The sequence below is a fragment of the Amphiura filiformis genome, chromosome 2, assembly GCF_039555335.1.
Source record: "Amphiura filiformis chromosome 2, Afil_fr2py, whole genome shotgun sequence".
In the NCBI taxonomy this organism is placed as follows: Eukaryota; Metazoa; Echinodermata; class Ophiuroidea; order Amphilepidida; family Amphiuridae; genus Amphiura; species Amphiura filiformis.
Window position 1 is genome coordinate 82,428,047 of NC_092629.1, and position 23,771 is coordinate 82,451,817.

Below are 23,771 nucleotides of genomic sequence, written 5' to 3' on the forward strand. Positions count from 1 at the left end.
TGACACAATTAGATTATGGAGTTGTGCCCAGAGATGCATGCATCTGATAAGGTTTTAATTATTATATGAAGACATAACACCAAACTCTAAAGTCAAATAAGGAAGCATCGTTTTTTTATTAACATGAACGAGAAAAGCAATATATATATTAAATTTGCCGCTTTTTATGTGGTGCACAAACTATAATCAATTTTTTACTGAGAGGAAAAGCTCTTCATGATATCCTTCATTGCTATGCCGATTACGTCACATCTGTTTCTTTACAATCAAGTAGTAGTGCAATGTAATCCACTTCTGTATGTTTGTGTAAAGTTATTTGGTAGTGTCTTTTCACTCATGTTGAGAATTGTTATTTTTATTTCGACGGAAACACGTATTTTTATGCGAAATGTTTATGTTATTAAAACGTTTTATGATATTATATATTTATATCATATAAATTGTAGAATATATGTATTTTATACTCTCATATTAAACTTAACATTTTTAGTACATTAACTTGATTGATTTACACTGGGACTTCCATTTATTAAGATGGATAATGATATGTAAAAGACCTTACCTAAACACAATATTTTCCTCTAGGCTCAAGTATACCTCATTTATGATTGGCTAATATTCCCAGAGGAAGTTATTAGGATATCTTCAAGAGAACAATTTGACGTTCGTACCTTTCAGCTTACATATAAACCCCCAACGGTACGACCATTCACGTGATGGATTCAGTCTTTAAATATTAATGTAACATGTACATCTAAGATGATACCTTTATAATATTATTATTAGGGGATTGTCAAAATCTGAGTATTAAATGTTTGTAATATTTGACAATCCAAGGGATTTAGTAATTTGTCATAAAATTTGTATAAATCGCGAATTTCGATACATACATTCTTCGTATTCAGCTTGCAATTCGATATATGTCTGATGTGCTCTCATGTCCGACAAAAATATACTGTCCAAACGCTCATACCAGAGCCCTTAAGTGAAAACATATTGTCGATAATAAAACCATGTTGAAAGTTAAAACTCTGATCTTTTGTTTTGCCCATTCATATTTATATATGTAATTTTACATTTTAGAAACATTCATATTTATGGCATATCCACATTACATTACAGTATTCTTTCTATATAAAACTATATTTGACAAATTTGTTCTATATACACAAGCTCTTATTTTTATACATATAAATAAGGTATACATTACTTAAAAATATACAATAAAAGCATTTAGGTTTTCAACATCTTTATATGACATAACACAATCTATGTAACACGTTCCTATGGGCAATATGTTTGCATTATATTTTACCCATGAACAAAAGTATTTGTTGATCTCACATAGATGCTCACAGGAGTGATATATTCATGATCAACAAAATAATATTCCATATTCCGAATACAGAATAAATGATGTACCAACTACTTGCGTTTGTAGTATACTTAATACTCTGAAATTTCTCATCTTTAATTTGAGATATCGCTGCTTGAAATCGATTAAGTAATCAAGAGATGAAATAAAAACAATTGTCATATTTAAAAAACAGACTTTGTTACTTTAATTTGTATGCACATAGCGCAAAAAAATACCCAGGGGTGAGAACGGTTGTTTAAAACAAGAGTTTTGAGGAAATCAATACGATTTTCTGTATCATGTGTATAAATGCTTAATTTGCATACTTTTCTTTCTGCGACTGTTGTGTTTTAATCGTTTCTCAAGTTATCAAAACCAGTTTCAGGCATGCAGTAATGCCTAACTTGACTTATCAAAAGAATATCGCGTAAACCTTTTAAACTTCTCATATTAGAGTTTGTAAAGGATTTGGTACTTTATTCTGTACGCTATTTCACATTTTAAAAGGTTTGATGCAATAACATTTATAACAGTTTTCATATACAGATATTTTTGTTTTGATATACAGATAATTTTGCGTATATACACAGTTTGTGAATGTTTATGGTATTTTGAATAAAGACTACATAGCAGCGCTAAAATTTAATTATCTATACAGTTATTCTGTGTACACTTGATATGCTACTTTTTTACATGCACGACCAGAGACTTCGAGTCTAAATTCAATATATCCACATACTTTTATCAAAGGACAACTAATATGAATTATGTACAGAATTTGATAATATGATTTCAACTACAGAAACAGGACTTTGATTGTTTAAGTTTATAATCTATAAACTAAATATTCATCTCATTGTAACATGATCAAGAGTAATGATGCTAATGTCAAATATAGTCTATTAATTACTTTCACACCAGATACTAGCGCTTCAAACCTGCCGTGTTTGATGCAAACAACATGCAAATTGAACTCCGTGTTACATGTACTAGTTACAAGCAACTTATCAATATTCGCGACATTAGACTCATTTCACTTGTTCGTGTCACATGTATGTACATGTAACATTACTCATCCGTCGTATCTGTAGGGTCATCCGCTGGTCGAACATTTATCCTTCGAAGCTTCAAAATAGAAGAAAAATATAATACAGTTATCATTAATTGGAAAACTCTTTTATTTAAAAGTACATGTAATATTATGTCATAATATTAGAGAAGTATTTTCAGTTTGTTACCTCTTTCTATAATTCACAATTTAAACCTTGACGCTGCTAAAGCAAACAAAGTAACAAATAAAACCTACGCGCACAGGACCAAATCAAACAGGTCAAAAATATATCGTATGTTTTATATTCATTCCTCTAATGTATTACAAAACCTTGATTATGGTATGACTCCCTATTTGTGTAAAAAAGTTACGGATCCATATTTTGGTGTAATAAAATAGGACTACCACCATTATTTGTGACCTCCCGAAAAAAATGACACCCATCCCAAAGAATGTTATTTATTATATATTGAGTTTGTGCCGATTTGTTGTAATTTTGAGCGCACCTTGTTTGATAATTATTACAAAAAAAATTAATTTAATCTTTCCGTTTGATATAAAGTTTATTTTTATTTTTTATATTTCGGAAGACGAGGACAAGAAACTAGAAGAAGAAAAGATCAAGCAGGCGCCTGGGCGCTGTGGCTACCCCGGCTGGTCATTTAAGAAAGTGAAAGACAAAATGGCTAACAAACAGATTAAGCCTAACATCAAGAAAGACAGTACCAGTAATCACACTAAGGGTTTTGTAATATCCCGTACGTGGAGGGACTTGCTGACAAAGCCAATAGGATCTTCCGGAAGCACGCAATAGCCACTGCCATGAAGGCCAACACAACGCTCCGCAAAATACTAGTTCATCCCAAAGACAAATTAGATCCACTTAACACTACTGACTGCGTTTATGAAATACCATGCGCTATAAACTGCAATCACTCCTATGTTGGTGAAACGGGACGCAAATTTGAGACACGTCTAAAAGAACACCAAAAAGAAACGGACAGGGTGTCTGAAACAAAAGCTAATTACACCCGGCAAACCCGGAAACAATCAGCTAGTGAGCAGTCTAAGTCAGATATAACAGACCATGCAGTGCAACAAAACCATGTCATCAATTGGGACAATGCTAAAGTTCTATGCAAGGAGTGTGATACTAACGCAAGAAATGTCAAAGAATCAATGTGGATTAGGAGAAGAGGACCAACGTCATGAACAGAGACGAGGGGCCCACTACCTGAGTCACGTGTACGATCCTCTCTTGGCTGTATATACACACTCTACAGTCGGGGTACGTCCAACCGGAAGTAAGTATCATCACCTATCGACCACGATAGGCGAAACCGTCAATAGTGAGTAAATTATTTGGTTTTGTTTCGATGAAACATTTCCTTAATGTATATCTACAAACCTGATGAATCTATTCAGTGAAGTTTATTTTTAGTTAGCATGGTTAGTGGACTGAGCTTTCGGTCTTTGTAGAATCGTCACAAGATGTCTTTAATAGATAATATGCTGGGATCGCAAGTTTTAGTTTCTCTCTTTTTTTTAATCTTGATGATAAATACATTTACCTATTTTCGATTTTTTTGTATTGTTTTTAATCTTGATATATATTTATTATATATGAATGGTGCATTGTAATACCTTGATAATTAGTATGATATTTTGGCTTACATTTATATGTTCGACCCGTCCATTTCTTCTACTCCATTCGCTTTTCAATGCGTTACGAACCTGAAATTAATAACGAACGTCAATAAATTAATGTTTAGATACAGCGCGCGCTGGACAGTATACACCAACACTACTTGAAGGCGATTTAAAAACAAAAGGAAACACGTTGTGTCTTTATTATAAACATTAGGATTAACAATAATCTCATTTGTAAAATTTCTTGTAAACAAATCCGAATAAATATTCGGTAAAATGATGTTAAACATACCCACAATGATGTTTCGTGCTACATTATAGCACTTTCTCAAATTGAAAAAGAGCAATGAGAAAAAGAAACTGCTACGATGTAGCACGAAACGGGATTGTAGGAATATTTAGCATCATTTTACCCAATATTCACTTGAGAGCTCGGTATAATTTCCTCAACAGAGAAATTAAAAGGAAGACTAAAGGATGCAAAGATAAGTGGATCAAAGATATATGTAAAAAGGTGGATAACGCACACCAAGCGGCAAAAGCCAAGGAGGTCTATGCAACTATTAAGAAGATCACAAGGAAATCGAGTATCAAAATGCAATGGTGAAGAGCAAAGATGGACAAGTCCTGACTGATTTATCTGACGTGAAAGATAGATGGAAAGAAAATTACGATGAGCTGTATAATAATAAAAACTATGTCATTGTGGATGCAATTCAAATACCCCAGATGCCTAAGGAAATGAACCAGACATCCTAAGGAATAAAGTGACTAGTGCTGTTAAGAAGTTAACAGATGGAAAGGCACCGGGTTATGATAGTATAACAGCGGAAGAACTGAAAGCATCTGGAGAAACTGGCATAGATATTCTCTATAGACTCTGTAATCAAATTTGGAAGGAGGAAGTCTTCCCAGCTGACTGGGGTAGAGCAATTATTAATCCCATCTTTAAGAAGAAAGACAAATTTGACTGTGGCAACTACAGGGGCATAAGTCTACTGAGCCATGCAGGAAAGGTATTTGCTCTAATTCTCCAACGTAGAATCATAAAGAGGACAGAAGAAATTCTGTCAGAGTCCCAGGCAGGCTTCATACCGGGAAGATCAACAACAGATCAACTGTTCACCCTCAGACAGATAGCAGAGAAACACCTTGAGAAGAAGAAAAGCCTATTCTGTTGTTACATCGACTTTGAAAAGGCATTCGATACAGTGTGGCAGGAAGGTCTTTGGAAAGCGATACAGTTCTTTGGATACTCAAACAAGCACATACAACTTCTTCAAGCACTGTATAATCAGGCTACAAGTGCAGTCAGAGTGAACGGCGAACTGACAGAGTGGTTTAGAACAACGGTGGGAGTACGTCAGGGCTGTGTACTGTCCCCACAACTCTTCAATATCCTCCTGAAATCGTAATGCTATACGCAACTAATGACACTACAATTGGCGTCAACATACAAGGACACCTGATAAATAATCTTCGCTTTGCAGATGATATTGTGCTGATAGCCGAAAATGAAAGAGATCTGCAAACACTGACCAACAAAGTGAACCTAAACAGCTCAAATTAACATCGCCAAGACAGAGGTACAAGTTATCAGCAAGCAACCACAGGACCTAATCAACATCAATGGGGTGAAACTTCTTCAGGTAGACAAGTTCATATACCTTGGAGGTGCCATTACTCAGAGGGGAACATGCTCAGAAGATATCAGGCATCCTGAAACAGAAGCCATCACACATTCCCAAAATGGTGTGGACGCGCGGCTTAGGTCAAGGTCAAGGTCATTCACTTGGATTGGTTTAGAAGAAAATTTACAAATGATATAATATTGATCATCCTGATATACTGATTTACGGAACAAAAATAATTGTCGTTGGGCAGGAAAAACCTCTTATGTACCTGTGGCCCTTGAATATGTTTAAAACAAAACTGACCATATGTAAAGGAGGTTTTGCTTTAATTTTAAACATGTTTTCATATTGTATCTGGTACCTAAATTAACCCAGACGCCATCCATCGACAACATTTTAATATTATGGAGTTTGAGCAAATTAATTACCGATACACGCATATACAAAGTAGTACTAATGTAAGATCATTCTATGGCATATTTACGGCTGTTTCGTATTAATTAAGCTTTCATCAAAAACACTATATAAGCCTGTGTGCAACCTTACAAAGTGATTTAAATTGCACTAGTGGTTTTGCTATTAGAAGCAACAACGTGTTTCTCACTGGCCTATAGAACGAGCGATGATCACTCATCGTTCATAGAATCTAAACGGAACATATTACAGGCTTAACATCTCACTGAGAGTATAAGATAAATATAAGCTTTCTTCTGATGCCAAAAATTTGATTAAGTGTGGGGACGAGGATGTATAATTATGTTACGTATCATATGTGTGCGAAACGTGTAAAAAACTGTTTTAAATATTATGTTGTTAAATTGTTTGAACGCATGTGGTTTGTATTGCATTTGTCTGCTACTTTTTCCGTTACACTAATTGTGACCATTTCCTCAAAGTAAATTTGACATGTAAATTAAAATCCTTTTACGGGTTGATGGGCTAGAATTACGTACCTCTGAGTTAATATAGCAGGTGACGAAAACCAGATACATCCCCTGAATTAAACAGAAAATAATATTGATAAACATGTAAATATATTATGTGTATAAACATACATGCAAACACATAAAGGAGAAATATATAAATAAATAGAACAAAGCATTAAGAATAGGAAGGCGATCAATTTATTTGTGTTTGGCTAAATGGTCACAAAAGACAAGATTGTAGAAAGACTGCGAAGAGGCGTTCTTTGCTAACGCCATACGGGTTACGTATTACGATACTGTGCGGTAGAACGTCATAGTGCCGTTCACATCCAAACTAGCCTGTACACAGCCAGTTTAATCATAACGCTCGTCTTTCCTAGTATGTTCGTGATAGCCGCATACAGTCTGACCCGAGACTACATCTAAACGCAATTTCAATAAGCTCATGGTGCATAGAACCAGAGAAGATGAGAATAGATTCTATATTATGAAATAGATATAGCAGTCTAACGATCTTTTTTGGTCTCCACCATGTCAAGCAATTTTATATAACACTCTTTTGAAACATATACTATGGCCTATGAGGTTTCCCCATTGATAAACGTCTACACTCGGTGTCCACACTCACCTGCAATGCACTCAGTAAATCAAAAGCATATGCGATGTTTATGTTAGTGTTGCCAAGGAGCCCAATCAGCCAAGTTACTCCAACCATTGGAAGTAACAAGGCTGTACTTCGCAGTCCAATTCTGTTAGAGAAAAAGAACAACAAGACATTGCTTAGTCGTAGCTATGTTTTGACATTGCTTAGGCGTAGCTATGTTTTAAGTGCTAAATAAACAAATCATACCCTTTTTGTGATTTTGGGATCCAGTCAGACCAGACTACATGTAAAAGAGACAATTCTGAATATTGTCTTATCACCATCTACTCAGTAACATAGCACACCTTACTATAATTCTCATTCACTAGGAGACACAGTTGCGAAGATAAAACCATTTGCATGTATTTCAAATTGATAATTGCTACCTTTGGAAACGTTGAATGATCTTGTCACCTATAATTGCTCTGGAACAAAATGTTTCATATGTTATATGTCGATAACCTACCTGATGGAGTGAATTCGGTCCTGTTTATCAGCCTCAGCCACTCCCAATGTTTTGCACACGATGATCACTAGGATTACTAAGTTGATCTAAATGATAATAATAATAATACTATGTCATCTAAATTGATAATAATAATAATAATAATAATAATAATAATAATAATAATAATAACAATAATAATAATAATAATAATAATAATAATAATAATAATAATAATAACAAAAACAACAACAAATCAAAAACAATAACAACTACAGCAATAACAGCAGCAATAATACATGCGCAAAAACAGAAGTTATGAAAAGTAGAGGTGGACAAGAAACGACCCAAGTGCCAGTTCAGTATTTGATCAGGAATGATACTTCTTGAAGCATTTTTAAGTTTAAAATATTACTATTTAAGCTGATAATTACGTTCCTTTGCGATAGTCTTGCACCCCTGAGCCAAGTACTTACCGTCAGAATGGCGATTACAGGGGCGATGAAGGCCCAAATAAATTGTCCTGTCAACCAGCACCTATTGAGAATAACCATAAAGGGGCACGTATGAATTGGTTTATTATAGAAGACCAATTAGCGCCATTCATTCATTTTACAAACGATGAACCCCTAAACTTAACAACAACAACATGATTTATTCAGCTACATTTGTCCCAGGTATTACAAATATTTAAATTAAAACATGGATTTTGCTACTGATCTGAGCACTAAGTGTTTTAGATTGTCGGTGTTAATAAAGCAGTGAAACTCCTTGGGCCAATGTATTCGCATTGTCAACCTTTTAAAGTAAACATTAAAATATAATAATTTGTCATAAGACAATTATACACTATAATAAAAGGTCATACAATGATCATACAACATTTGGTTATACTGTACCTTTCGTGGTCGTGCAACTGTTCTCTACCAATTGCAGCTGTAATGGTGGTCATTAACATAGGCGCACCTGATCAAGTAAAATACAAAGTTTTGTGTGAAGCTTACCTTAAAGTTACCATTAGCCTGTCCTGTTGGCCTATCCCTTAATACATACTCAAGGGACACATGATTATTTTACTGTCCCCCATTTTATCAGTTTTAGATTGTTTTCATTTCTTTAGAATGATGACTTTTTATAATGTGATTTTAAGTACTATTTCGAGCTATGCATCGTGAACCGCGTACCAGAAAAAAGAGCAGATCACAAGAAGGGATCAACTTTATGTTAATAAGTAAAGAAGAAACTAAATATAATAATAGCACGAGAAAACTACGATATATTACCTGAAAACAAACTCATTTTTGTAAACTCAAGAAATCGGAAAATAGCGCCAGCACGGGAATCAAAACCTCAACTCTACGCATGCTAGAAAATACGCATTGTAATTATTGAGGTTTTTAGTTTTCCCAGGAATTCGCTAGTTTCGTTTGTCTTTTATTTATTCATACACTTACCCCAGCTAATGACGATGTAAGTAACTCTAAATGCCGAAAACAAGCACTATCATACGGTAAAGATGTAGAGCTTCGATGAGCATGCAGCAAAACACTGATATGAGCATGTTATACCGCAAGATGGTTACTGCAAGACAGGCGATCTGATGAAGAAGAACACCAGGGCATAAACTATAACATGAAACAGCAGATTTATTTATATCAAATAGCAGAGTATAGCATTGAAGGAGATGATATATTCCATGGTATGTGTAATGAGCATCAGTCATTAACGATTTGCGGCAAACCTATGTCCATACAGTAGGAAGGAGCACCCAGTGCCACAGTTTCACAGATATTGAATATACATGTTCGAAACCGCAATTATTATATTTAGACGTCAAAATTAAATATTTTAAAACTTGTTTTGTCAAATTAAGATCCAGTGACTCTTGATTGTTTTGTTCATTCTTGCTATATATGGGTGGATTATGTTAACGCAATTCAATAATATATATGAAATATGTGGGACATGACTGAAAGCCAATTAAAGCAGTATACAGACTTTTTATTGTACGTACAATATTGTATGTACAATATGTACGTTATTTAATCTATTGCCATTATATTTCCAGTAATGTTTAAGTTCTAACGAATGTTTGATGACGTAAAATCGATAATATATTTCTGCTAGATATTGTATGCAACATATTATCGATTTTTCGTCATCAAACATTCGTTAGAACTTAAACATTACTGGAAATAGAATGGCAATATATTAAATAACGTACGAAAAGTATTGTACATACAATATTGTACGTACAATACTGGAGTCTGAAGCGCGCTTTAAGGTAGATATGTTCATCCCTATTTAGAAAAGAAACAAAGGAAAAGAAACATACCAAAAAATATATAATGAAATCGACCATGAGAGTTATTAAAAAATTGAATAAATATTTTACTAATGTTTTTTTTTACCAATGTGTCAAACGCATTGATTGCATGTATTTTTTACTGACTTACACAGCAACTATTATGTGTAATTCATCACATACCCGATTAGATTTTGCGCTGCTACTTGCAATGGTCATAAAGTACGCTAATGCCATCGCAGTCATCAGGTTGGCATGGATCAATATCCTTTCCTTATCCAAGGATGTTCGTTTCCTGCGTAAAATACATTATGGAAAAAAGGATATTTTTGTTTTAATTTGTATTGAACTTTTTATGAATTCAAATTGAGCTTTATATTTAGGACCGACCCTAAAATAAGCTAGATCATAGACTTTTTTTATAATTTTTGGCCAAAAAAAAAGAAAAAAAAAAAAAAAGGAAAAAAAAAAAAAAAAAAAAAAAAAAAAAAAAAAGAAAAAAGAAAAAAAAAAAAAAAAAAAAAAAAAAAAAAAGAAAAATAGAAAAAAAAAAAAAAAAAAAAAAAAAAAAAAAAAAAAAAAAAAAAAAAAAAAAAAAAAAAAAAAAAAAAAACAAAAAAGGTCTAAGGCCTTTATCATACGCAATTTACAGCTGAAAATGTGTGTGTAAAAATGCCGACCGACCGACCTATCCTATTTTTTATGTTACGCCAATCAAACAATTTTTTAGGCCTTATCATGTTTTTTTTTAACTCTCATCCTACTAAGGGGGGGGGGTGCAGCCCCTTAAGTTTTTCATCCAGTATTTATACTCAAACTCAAACGACTTTGGCTAATCGTAGACCCATCTTTTGCGCTTGATTATTTAAGTTTAACCTGAGCCGTCAAAATAAGGAAGGATGGTCTACGGAAAAATGCATAGGTTCCTATACATGATTTTCATTGTTCTTGTCAGATTATTTTGAGGGGTAAACTATGTTAAGATAGACATTGTCTTTCATATCTGGAGCAAACCGTAACAATATTGCTTTAGAATTAGATTAATTTTGATTAAATATTAATCAGTGTCATATCGATGATTATTAATACTATTATCATGGACTTATGAACCGGATGGCTGGGGGAGGGGGTCTCAGCCCCATCAATAAATTTGGTGCGGGGGCTCGAATACCCTACAGCCCCCCCCATAGGTGAGGTAAAAAAAATGAAGTGAAACAATTTCATCATGAACCATGAAAAATGTGTTTTTGATGTATTTTTGGGGAAAATGTCTGACTCCGAAGGGGAACCGCGGGGACCCCCAGAATGTGTCATCAACAAATTTTCATTTTCTCAGCCCCCCATATTAAAAAACTTCCTAAACCAATGATTATTATAATATTAAACAAAACAAATTCCACTTACCACAAGATTGCACAGATGATCAAACCAATAAACAATGCGGCGAGAGAAGTACCGATGAGAACTTTTACCACCTTGTCAATCACGGGTGAGTAATTATTGGTAGCACCCTATAATGGTGGGTTAAAAATAAAATATATAATTTTGACCAAAAGGGGTTTTATGAACTAGAATTAATAAATTTTCCAACACAAAATGTGTATTGCGCAGCTTGCAAATGATATTTTCATTACGAATTTAAAAACCATTATTAAACAGTCAAAGAGAGTGATTACCTTTGAAAATTCGAAAAGTACAGCAAAGGTTGTAAGATGGGTAAATCCACACATTTGGAGTGTATCACTAGTATCTGCCTTATACGTCAATGAACCTACTTGTGACCACAGGCTATATAATATTAGACAAAGACAATAATAATAATTATAATTTCTATTCGGTGAAAGAATTGAGTTCAGAATGGGGTCATTGAGCCTTACAGTGATTTGCAAGCATGTGTGAGGCAACGAATGAATTGTAGAAATTTAACGTTTTTATGCCCCGCTTTGCATATATTAAATTAACAAAAATAAGAATACATGGCCTTATAAGTCTGCACTGTGCTTACTCTACATGCTGCCAGTTAGTACGTTTGTAAATTTGTGTGTGAGTAATTGAGTAATTTTGACAATAATAATTAATATTAAAACATTTTTATCTTTGATCCCAAAGCGTCAAAAAAGCAAGCAAATTTAAAATGACATTCAAAGATATGAAAAACTAACAAAAATAAGTCACATTTCAACCTCCATAAACATGAGAAAATACCTTTACACTACCAACTACAAACCATGAGTTCACGAGAGAGAGGAAACCAAAATTTCAAGCGAGTCAAGAAATAAAGGATGGGTTCACCATGTTATACAAAAAATGTGAAACCAAACAACATACTGCTAGCCCGAAGTCGATTCCGCTCTCCCGAAAGCATGAGAAAAATAATATACTTAAACAAATAAATATGATAAAGCCACGAAGAACAAAAATTCACATCAAAGAAGCAGACCGGAATGACACAGAAGCTAAATCTAACAGTTGCTTCGCATGGCCTCAGGAGTGATTTCCGCCTAATACACGATTTATAACATAACGTTTACACAAAATCATTTACATTTAGCATAAACGTAGACGAAACAAAAATAACCTACTTACTTGTTTTCGACATCCCAAAATGCACAAACTAGCTTGCTGGACTCGCTGGTTTGCTTTGAAGTGTTCTGACTACGAGGATCCTGTCAAACAAGAAATTTACAAGTCAGTTTACCCTCAGCATAGTTTTATAAAAGCATCTTATGTGACCGCTTCCCACAAAAACCCGAACATGTCAACAAACCTACTAGTTAGGTCAAAAACCTTAATTTGGTGACCACTCTCTGGCTAGTAAGGTTTGACGATTCGACTTCTATGGACCATTTAGAAAAAAAAAATAGCTCCCATGTTCCTCGCGAAAATCCCGGCGTTTTTCGCTAGAGGCCAAAATCCAAAATGGCCGCCGCCACCATTTTGAAAATTTATGTTTTGAACCAGAGCACCTATAATCATGCACAAAGACACTTTTTTCGGATATGTCGAGTACAAGGATTCCGATTCTGACTTTAGTTTGACATTACGGCATCATTTTCACCCAGAAATCCAAGATGGTGGCCGGCACCATCTTGAAAAGTTTAGTTTTGAACCAGAGGACCTAAAATCGTGTACAAAGACACTTTTTTTTGCATAAGTCGACCACAAGGATTTCGAATCTGACATTACTTTATAGCGTGTTTCTATTGGGGCCATTATCCGGATAAAAACCGGTTAAGAGATTAACTGTGCCCAATAGAAACTGACCTTCTCCGCTATTCTCCGGATAATAGCAGCGAGAGTTTTCCGGGGAATTTATCCTACTTTTAGTAGGATAATGGCGGAGAAATTATCCGGATAACGCCAATGTAAACTGACATCGTTCCGACAGACTGCGCTTACAGGAGAGAAACCGAAAATCGACACGGTCACATGATCGCTTCTGTGTTCTGTTTTGTTTACCATTTCAACAGCTGTATGTGTTTGCAACTTTCGTGCAGAGTAAAATATATTTTAAACATTGTTAAAAGAGGCATAAATTAAGGTATAGATTATTAATATATCAGAAATCATGGCTGAAAATCCTCTTTTCGTGTAGACAACTGAAGGAATAGGCCTAAGGGGCCCGAGAAGATTTCAGCATGTTCAGTGATTGCAGCGCGGTGTAGAGTGTGTGCGTGTAGGCCGATATTAAGCCCCGGGTATTCCCGGCATACAACTTCAATAATACAACATGTTTTTGTAATTTGTAGGCTAGGCTAATCTTTTCTGTGTAGCATGGGCGGATTTATCTTCCAAGATTCATTTGAAGGTAGAAATAACATGTTAAAATTCCCATTAAAAGTGAACAAGTTACGATCGCCATCGTCAACCAACAAGACTTGCAATGACCTCAGATATGACCTTTCTCCGGCAAAGTCACGAAGTGTGACGATCGGGCCACGGCTGCTTGCATTTTGGATAACAGTCCCCAATAGAAATTGACTGTTAGCAGTTATTCTCCGCTATTATCATGATTATCCGGTTAACAATTTCACTGGAAAAATTCCAGATGCTCAATAGAAACACGCTAATTGCGACCTCATTTTTACCCAGAAATCCAAGATGTCTTGAATAAATAAGTTTTGAACCAGAGTACCTAAAATCGTGTACAAAGACACTTTTTCCGGTAAGTCGACCCCAAGAAATCCGAATCTGACATTTATCTAGGGATAAGGCGCCTTATCTGTGGTCTAGACGGCCTTATCCTTAAATTGCAACCTTCTAACTAAGTGTTACAATAAACGCTAATCCTCTCATTATATCTATAACACTATGCTTTCTTATACCTGTCATTATGTTGACTTGCGTTTACAGCTTAGGTGTGCTGTTCTTGCTATGATTGACAATTAGTTACCTTTAGAGAGAAAGTAATATGCAACGGGTTGTCTACATCCTCATGCTTCCTTAAATTTCCATTTAAATCAAAGAGATTGATGGACACCAACGCACTTCTTACATGCCTTAACCCGTATACTGTGCCCGTGTCATCATTTGAGATTTCCCAAATGAGTACTGTCAGATAACCTGTCACAAAAACATTTTTATTAAGAATGTTATTTTGTGTCTCATATCTATTGACCATTGAGAACAACTGTTAAATACTGCGCTATAATAGCGTTCCATCCCATGTATGTGCTTTTTGAGGAATAGTCTGATTAATTAAATGCTCTTGTGCGCAATATTCATCAATAGTAAAACACATAATTAAACCATTAAATGACATTTTAGCGGCAAAAAATCTGTACGGTAGCCACTACCATTGTCAGATATATCATTTACTCATCAAAGTGAGCTTAGTGCAATTTTCAAAATCCGACTTGAAGCCACTCATGCGCCCATAACTCGATCAAATGATGTCGTAGAGCAACAAAAGAGGTATCAAAATGTGCAGGAGAAAGCTGCGCTTTATATACATTAAATAGGGTTTTGCTATATATATATTTCAGTTCCCGATATATCTGACCATCTATAATCGTTTCGATACTTTCTGGGTTGAGTTAATCATTTCGTGTAGGTATGTATAGTGTGCACATTTAGCATACATTAATCCGATGTCAGTAAGGGTATTATCAGGTGCAATGGGAGGGGTACTAGACAGCCTTGATTATTGATTATTATCAAGTTATGTTTGGGTGTGATTTTAATGGTAATTCATAAGAAAATAAACAGGCTCACAAAGAAACATAATCATCGTAAACTTTACCCTTATAATGTTCAACTAAACTTACCAGTTCCATTATGAAGGCCAGACTTGAGAAATTTCTTTGGAATTATTAGCGCCACGTCACCTTCGCTATTGAACTGGAAATCTACTTCCCGGTTTTTGTGTTCGAATAGGTACAATACTGCAATAGGTTAATGTCAATATGAAGTAGAAATTATGTTGAACTATGATAAAACATGATGTAGACCAATTTAAGGCTTATTCTCTCGAACAAGGGTAATTTCAACAGAAACATGTTTTCAAATTTTAAAAGTTGTCATCATTTATTCACAAACTAGCCATCCCCACATCACCACATGAAATAAACAAATGAATTATACTTTTCTCGGCGGGAATAAATTGTTAATACATATGCAGTCAAGCTGACATACGTGTAGTTTCAAAGAAAAAAACAAACACTTAGTTGACCAAATTAAAAAAAAACCCTTATCATTCTTTAGTTATTAAGGTAAGGACATCTAATACATGACACATACAATCCATTTTATTTCTTTGATATCAATTTACAGTTCCATTGCACAGATCCAATGATATACTGTTTGGCTCTTCAACCAAATTGATGGTGAAATTCATGCAAATGGTTGACAATAATTACGAGGACAGAAAATAAATATTTGACTTACCTATATCACTGCTATTACTTATTACTCCAGGCGTTGCATTATAAGGGAATGTGGAAGCCACATACTCAAAGGTCGATATAGATTGCACACCTGTTGCTGCTGTGTATGTCATCATTGTTGTAGGTGTCGTCTTTTCTGTTGTGATCTGCTGGGCTGTTATCTGTGAAACTATATAGGAACAATTATTGTTGATATGATAAAATAATGACTCTCAAAACACAATTTCAGGTGCCATAAAAATAAGGAATTCTACTTTTCACAGCGGGATAAAATGCTAATTTGCAATCAAAGCTGACTTTTTAATTTAAAGCTATATTGTAAAAGTAAAAGTCAAAACTGATAGACATTTAAACAACAGTGAAGATCTGGTGAACAACTTATCCAAGTTCACCCTGTTGGACAGTAAGTGTTTAGTCTCTTATGATGTCACAGCATTATTCACCAGCGTCCCGGTAGACGAAAATCTAGGTATCATAAACACCCTGTTCATGAGTGATAGCACTCTTGAATCTAGGACGGGCATACGGATTAAATACTTGCTTAGTACGTGCTTAAAAATCACATACGTTGTGTACGAAGGCAACTTTTAAAGACAATCTGAAGGTGCCGCGCTGGGTTCCCCGTGAGTCCAATCATATCGAACTTATACGAGGGGGTATCAAAAAGTTTTAGAAATCGCCCAGAAGTGAAAGAGCTATATCAATGAAATTTTGTCAGTGCAATCGCTGGTCCTTATGTACATTATGGTCCAAAATGGTCTCATAGGTATGTTTACTTTTTTTACAGGTGGCACTAGATGCCAATAACCCGCTGCCCCAGTTACTGCGCATAAACTGCAAGATTGAGAAAATTGAGGCAAGCAGCATTATTAAGATCCTGCTTTTGAAGGGTTGCAGTGCCTAGAAAATTGATGATGCAATGAAATTTATCTTCGGTGGTGATTGTGATATGTCACTCTCGCTTTTTTGAAAAGGAATTTTTATTTCATCACAGATTTTCTGGGCACTGTAACCCTTAAAATGGAACTTAATCATGCTGCATGCCTCAATTTTCTCCATTTTGCTGGTTATGCGGTTACACAGGCAGGTAGTGACATCTAGCTCCTGTAAAAAAAGTAAACATACTTATGGGACTATTTTTGCACCATATTGTACATAAGGACCAATGATTGCACTGACAAAATTTCATTGATATAGCTCTTTCACTTCTAGGCGATTTCTAAAACTTTTTGATACCCCCTCGTATATGGAGTCATTCGTCGTTTTATCGTTCCCCGATATTGGGGAAGATATGTAGATGACACCATGGTTATCATTCAAAAATCTGATCTCGACAGCTCGACAGCTTCAACATGAACTGAACAACCACATCGCTATGTTGGACACTCTTATCCCCAAAAAACCGAGTGGGAAGCTTTAGTGTGTACAAAAAAAGTACACGCACGGATAAGTATCCGAGTTTTGCCAGCCACCAACCTCTGGAGCACAAACCCGGTGTTATTCGCACTCTCACGCACAGAGCTGAAACATTCTCTTCTGATCAAGCAAGCCTGGACAAAGAGGTCCAATCGTGAAGCGTGCCTTATCCATTTGCGGGTATACCAAAAATTGGCTTGGACCACCCCGCACAGCAATAAGGTGTCGCCAAAACTAAACGCCGCACTGACAACCCCCCTAAACTTTGGCTAAAGGACATATATCACCCTCCAATACGTGCAGGGGTTCTCAGAAGCCATCAACCGAAAAATCAGACAAACGGGTGTGACTGCGCACTCCAAACCTGTTAAAACACCATCCGCAGCATGCTTCTGTCACCGAAAGACAAAGCCCAGAAACTTAGACAGACAGGATAAATAAGATCAAATGCGGAGACTGTACTTCCATGTATGTTAGGGATCGAGTCTGAAAGACCATTAAATAAACGCATATATTTTTATTTCATTTATTTCACAGCACCTGAAGAAGTGAACTCGGATGAGTCACGAAAATTTCTGAGTGATTTTTCATTTTGCTTGTGTGAATAAATTTAAAAATTCAATAATTATTAGAGTAACATACCCTGCAAAAATCAAGACTTTAGGTGATGTAGTTTTCTTAAAATGCAGGATTAAACCACAAATTATTACGAAGTAAAAATATTAGCCGACCACGTACGCGATGTTCATAACACAGTACGTACATGGATTGCAAGATGGTCATACCCACATCAAAGTACTTCGCGCCGAGAGTAAATTCTATTTATATTTGCTTACTGAAATTCAAAAGGGAGATATCAGACAGTAAAAAAAGCTAACATTTTATGAAAAAGAAATACTAATCTACACTAAGCCAAAAAAGAAACTTATAATTTTTCACAAGGTCATATCTTAAAATCCTGTCCATCGAAATTAACTAAAATTACACACAGGATTGCCTCAATACTCTACTCTAAACACATCTCAGTAACCAATCGGTTGGCCAACTGACACAACCGCAAAATGCACTGATATGGAACAACTTCCTGGACCACATTCACAGCCCTATTGGCACCCATAAAAAGAAATCTGTGAGAATGGCATCTTGAATCACAGGTCACAGCCAACAATTTTAACAACATTAAGTTAAAAACATTAAAGAGAGTCAAAATAAACTTACCAGGATCATCATGTCACATGTCCAAACCAATAATGAAGTCCTTTAGTAACGGGAAGCATGGGGCAATCTTCCCAGGATATCATCAGGAACTTGGTTGGAAGCATGAAAAGCAGGTGCACAGCATGCGTGCAAGCGCACGGTGGACATACCCGTTATTAAAGGACTTCATTATTTGTTTGGATATGTGACTTGATGATCCTGGTAAGTTTTTGATCTGTTTGTATCTGTTGGTAAGTTTGTGACTTCTGATTCAAGATGCCGTTCTCACAGATTTCGTTTTCTGGATGCCAATAGGGCTGTGAATGTGGTCCTGGAAGCTGTTCCATTTCAGTGCATTTTGCTATTGTGTCAGTTGGACAACTGCTTGGTTACTGACATGTGTTTAGAGTAGAGTATTGAGGCAATCCTGTGTGTAATTTTGGTTAATTTTGATGGACAGGATTTTAAGATACGACCTTGTGAAAAATTATAAGTTTCTTTTTTGGCTTAGTGTATTATTAATGGAAATGTTAAAATGGCTTTAAGAAAGGAATACAATTTCTAATACGCAGTCAAAGCTGACATTTAAGAATAAAAAACCACATTGCTTACCAAATTTAAAAACATATACCTTATCATTTCTTTGAAATCAACTTCAAGTTCCATTACACAGATCCAATAATATATGCGCCTTCAATTTCGACAATATAATAAATAATTTTGTGAATGATAAAGTGTAAATCATAAAATCACAAGTAATGCAAAAATATTAGCTAACATGAATTTGAAATTATCATAACCATGGTGTTTTGGTTAAAAATAAAATGTACAACCAAACAGTGGTGTATATTATAAATTCCTCCCCTATCCCACTCTTATCTCGCATCACCCCTTACCCCACGCACCCCAACACCACCAATACCCCTACCCCATACTACCCTCGCATACACTACCACACCCCATCCGTCCATCCCAAACATCAACCGACCACACCCTATCGCACCCACTACGCACTACTCCCCCACACCATTCAACATTCATTCCCCTTACACAACCCTAACCCTATCTCCATATCCTTACCTCCTAACACTCCTCACTCCTATATCACCTCACCCATTATCCCACCCATCCCTAATCCAACCCCACATCTTTACTCCACCTCCCCGAAGTTATTTCATCTGTCGTCATCGTTGTCGGCTCCTTTGTCGTCTCCAACTGCTTTGTGGTCTCCAACTGCTGTGTCGTTACCTCAAAATCTATATGGAAAGTCGTTGATAAATGATAATGCTAAGTGATAAGTATTGCTTGCCTTTATGACCACCGCCCTTGAGGTTTTGTTTTTCAATCATACCTTGAACAATATCCTATTTTTATTCTGCCTCCAGGCATACTGTTTTTGCAATGTCCGTCCTTCCGGGCTTCTGTGCTTCCGTGCTTCCGTCAGGATGCTGTATCTCGGGCATAGATGGGCGGACTGACTTCAGATTTTTCAGAATAGGTGGGTCATGGTCAGAAACGTTGGCTACTCTTTTTTGGGTTCAAGGTCATAAACTGAGATTGAAGGTCATTTGAGGCCAACTTGTAAATTTGGTCTCATATGACCATTTCAAATCCTATTGGAACTATTATTATGTTTTGATGAGTCCAAGTGTGTGAAAATATTGGATCCCCTCGCTATGAGTTTTAAAATATTATATATATTTTAAACTCAATCAATCCAATTTGATATCAAACTTGGGTCATAGGATTAGAGGTCATTTGAGGTCAACTTGTACAATACCATTATCTTGAGACTTTTGGTTAAATGTTGGTCTCATAAAATGTATGAACAGTCCTAATGTAACCCAACGTGGGTCATAGCTGCACTATGGGAATCCTCATCTATTGGTGGTGATTAAAGGTCATATGCTGAGGTCAAAGGTCATTTGAGGTAAACTTGTAAAATACCATTATTTTTTAGACATTTGGTCAAAATTAGGTCTTATAAAAATCCTAATGCAACCATTATTATGTTTTCAGAATCTTAGTCCCTATACTTTGTACAGAGTTAAAGAGTCCGATTTTTTCACATACTTGGACTCCTTGGATTCAACACTTGGACTGTATTTATTAATTTGTTTCCCAATTGGTTGCAGAACTCACTGTGAGATTTAATATTGCCATAGCAGCACTAACAACAACATACATTAAAGCACCTAATTGGGCACCGTACTCACCATGAAGGACTAGCAACACTGGCAACAACCAAACTGAAAACTGACTTAGCTGGCTGAGTGAATGAACTGCAGCAGGGACAAAAATCCCACAGAGAGTGGATTTCTAGCTCAAAAATCATTTGTTTTAGAAATTAAGGTAGAAAAGAGATGACAGCCAGCCAGTGTTTTGAGCTGGTTTTTTTAAGATTGTGCATGCTTTTTGTAGAATCCAAGGGAAGTAAGCTTATTGAAGTAAGCTTACAGAAGTTGAATACGACTTGCAGAATGACATTGAGCAAACTTTCTGCTTATTGTTATGTGCTTTCAATGTGCATTGTGTGAAGTTATAAAGGTAAGTTTTTTTTTATATTTCTTTCTGGATAAGGTCCTCCATTGTTTTGCAGGCATAGGTGTAGTCTTGAGTTTATGCTTTCATGCATAGCTTGCATAATTAAACCTCAATCATGCAAATTACAATCATGACAATATCAGAGCCTGAATTTAAGCTCAAGCCTAGCCTTAGCCTTGGGCCTAACGTGAAGTGCCTGTGTTACTACCGTTAGTCCCTAGATTCTACTGCTAGCATTGGCAAGTCCTTCAAATATTGCCGGTGCTCTGAATGTTGTTGCTGTATGTTACTGGCCATGAACTTGGAAGCTACGTGTCTGCGAACCTATAACTTGTAGTTCTACTATACAAACTAATTTTCCTTCAAGATGTAGTAAAGATTCTGAAAACATAATAATGATAAAATTGGATGTTTTTTTATCCAATACTACAAATTTATTGGTCTCGCTATGAGTTTTAAAATATTGGACTCGACTACGTCTGTCCAATATCTTAAAACTCATAGCACGACCAATATATTTGTAGTATTGGGTAAAAAAACATCCAATTTTATATCAAACTTGAGTCATAGCTGTACTATGGAAACCCTTATCAATTGATGGTGTTCAGGGCCATATACTGAGGTCAAAGGTCATTTTTAGGTCAACTTGTAAAATGCCATTCTTTAAGCTTTAGTCAAAATGGGGTGTTATATGAACAGTTTAAACCCTAATGCAACCAAAATTGGGACATAGCTGCACTATGGGAACGCTCAGCTATTAGTGTTGTTCAAGGTCATATACTGAGGTCAAATGTCATTTGATTTCAATTCGGAAAATACCAATATTTTAGACTGTTGGTTACTATTTGGCCTCATATTAACAGATTAGATCCATCCCAAATCCTACCCCACATCTTTACTCCACCCGAAGTAATTTCATTTGTCGTCATCGCCTCCGTCATCGTTGTCGGCTCCTTTGTCGTCTCCAACTGCTGTGTCGTTACCTCGAAATCTATATGGAAAGTCGTTGATAAATGATAATGCTAATTGATAGTATTGCTTGCCTTTATGACCACCGCTCTAAGGTTTTGTTTTTCAATAACAGCTTGAACAATTTCCTATTTTTATTATGCCTCCACCGCGAGGCATACTGTTTTTGCAATGTCCGTCCTTCCGGGCTTCTGTGCTTCCGTGCTTTCGTCAGGATGCCGTATCTCGGGCATAGATGGGCGGATTGACTTCATATTTTTCAGAATAGGTGGGTCATGGTCAGAAACTTTGGCTACTTTTTTGGGGGGTTCAAGGTCATATACTGAGGTTGAAGGTCATTTGCGGCCAACTTGTAAATTTGGTCTCATATGACCATTTCATATCCTATTGCAACTATTATTATGTTATGATGAGTCTAAGATGATGTGAAAATATTGGATCCAAAGCATAATAATGATTAAATTGGATGCTTTACGCCCAATATTTATATATATATTAACCGCTCTGGCTCTTTTATAGCATCCGCGTCCACAAATATTGAATTAATTCATTTGATTGTGTTGCAATTAATTTTGACTAAAAGTTGAGTTAATTCCTTTTGAAATTAAATCGGAGCATATCCATTAATACATAATAATTTTTGCATTGGAGATGCCTGATCTAATTTAGAAACAAAAACATGTAAGGAGCCACTCCATTTTCAGTAAATCAATAAACCATGTCAATGGTGCGTTATGCTACTAGTAGTAGTACTAGATTTACTATAGATTGCTCTGACAATATAAGAATCAATTACAAGAGCTGATTACCGTTTACCGGGGTTAGAATATTGTGTCCTGGGTAAGTCTGGGTAAGAATTGACAATGAAAGATTACTATTATCTGTCGTACAAATGTAGCAACGTGAATTTTATATCAATACAAAATATTTTAATGTTTTAATACAACCTTATTTTAAAAAATAGTTTTATCCAAATTCATTTTAAAGAAAGACAACAATTACGGAGTCTATTTACTTACAAAGTCATAAAAGGAATTACCAATTGGTGTAAAAATGATATATAAAATGACCCACCAGTTTAAATCAGATGAAGAAAAGTTCCTCTCCTAATGTTGGGTGTTTGTGGCATTTTATTTCATATAGTCTTTTGACATGTAGAAGTTATTGAAATTTAAATAGTATTATTATAGTGAACAAAAGTATACCAACAGATTGGTTTCTGTCAAAAGATCAAAAACATTAGATATCAGGTGGATATTTTTGAGATTCAAAATAGTTTGTTTGATCCAAATTCATCATGTGATCACGATTTTAAATGATGTTATATGAAGACATTCCAAAGTGCTTTAATACATGTTCTTATTCATAAATCCTTGATGGGGTCTTTTTGCACATTTTTTGGCAATCAGATTTAAACACTATGAAACTTCATAGATAGGGAGTGAGGGTTGAGGTCATTAAACAATGGTAGAAATAGCACATGATGAAAGCAGTCATACTCCTTTAATTAGGCCAAGGAAAAACAATTGTTTGTTTGCCCTTTCATGAAAAAAAAAAAAAATCAGGAGGGTCGGTAGGTCAATTTGTCTTTCTTTTTGTTTTCTTTTTTTTTAATATGATATAAACAGTACATATTAAAGTCCCACATTTATTTCAAAAACAAAACATAAACAAAGAAAAATGAGAACAGTCATTGAAATATAGTCATTAAATATATATATTGAAATATAGTCATGGAAATAGTCATGA

The 23,771-nt window shown here is 35.3% G+C and overlaps 1 protein-coding gene across 1 annotated transcript in view; it reads left to right on the forward strand.

Moving 5' to 3' along the window:
* LOC140146705 (transient receptor potential cation channel subfamily M member 2-like) overlaps window positions 1–23,771 on the forward strand; it is a 375,948-nt gene that overhangs the window by 162,209 nt on the left and 189,968 nt on the right. The gene's annotated exons all lie outside the window — the stretch shown is intronic.